Source organism: Acomys russatus, chromosome 8 (assembly GCF_903995435.1).
Source record: "Acomys russatus chromosome 8, mAcoRus1.1, whole genome shotgun sequence".
Classification (NCBI taxonomy): domain Eukaryota; kingdom Metazoa; phylum Chordata; class Mammalia; order Rodentia; family Muridae; genus Acomys; species Acomys russatus.
In genome coordinates this window covers 713794-714726 of record NC_067144.1, presented here as the reverse complement: position 1 = coordinate 714726, position 933 = coordinate 713794, and the positions used below count along the sequence as shown (strand labels likewise).

General features: G+C 39.0%; 1 non-coding gene across 1 annotated transcript; it reads right to left on the bottom strand.

Annotated features, from left to right (window-relative positions):
- Window positions 1-237: 237 nt before the first annotated feature.
- LOC127193456 (small nucleolar RNA SNORA48) lies at window positions 238-381 on the bottom strand. Its single transcript, XR_007831111.1, has one exon. It is a non-coding gene; the product is annotated as a small nucleolar RNA SNORA48 (small nucleolar RNA).
- Between the last annotated feature and the right edge of the window lie 552 nt (window positions 382-933).

Genomic DNA, 933 nt, shown 5'->3' with positions numbered 1-933 from the left:
TGGGTGTCTATGGTTCTACCTGTGCTGTGTACCAGAAGGCAGGTCTCTATTTGTCTTCTTTCTCTTGGTATGCTCTGAGTGGTTGTAGGTGTGTCTTTGTGTGTCTATGGCCTGCCCATGCTGTGGAGTGGAGGGCAGGTATGTGGGCATCTTTCTGCACTTACCCCCCCCTTGGAGTGGCAGAGTACAGACTTCTGTCTGTATTCCTTCTCCCACACAGTACTACCTAGATTTGATTTTTATGTCCTAGGCATAAAACATCTTTGGTCACCAAGCCAGCTATCAAGCTAGGAAGAACAAAAGGCTGCCGTCTGCTCTTCCCCTGACTGATACAAGAACACCACCACCAACCAGTTGTCCCTTTATCTTTTGCCAGGGAGCATGGCAACTCTTATAAAGAAAAACATTTAAACAGGGCTAGCATGCAGAGGATTAGTTCATTAACATGCAAAGGGTTAGTTTTTATTTGAAGAGTGTTGGGAAATCATTGTGAGGCAGGCAAACATAAGGGATGTCTTGGCAGCTTAGGTTAATATACCACTCTGACCCCCTATGAATAATATATGCAGAAACTTCTTAATGGTATAGGAATCCCTGCTTTCATCAAGCTGATATGCACCTGCTTTAAAGATTGGAAATAAGTTATTTCTCCTTAGGATCTCCTTGATAACTCCTGGTTCCTATTTAAAGCTAAATATATCTTCTTTATTTAATATTGTTTCTGCTTTTTGTATCAAAATAAAACTTTTAATCTTTGACTCCTACACAAGTGCTACATATGTCACATATACACATACATCACCACCAATAAACATCTTTTTAAGCCTGCTTAAAAGCATACAAATGCCTATTTTGCTTTATTACATCATAATTATATTTTATTTTTTAGTGTATTTGAGGCAATAGCTTATTTCAATTCTTTGAGCTTTAAGG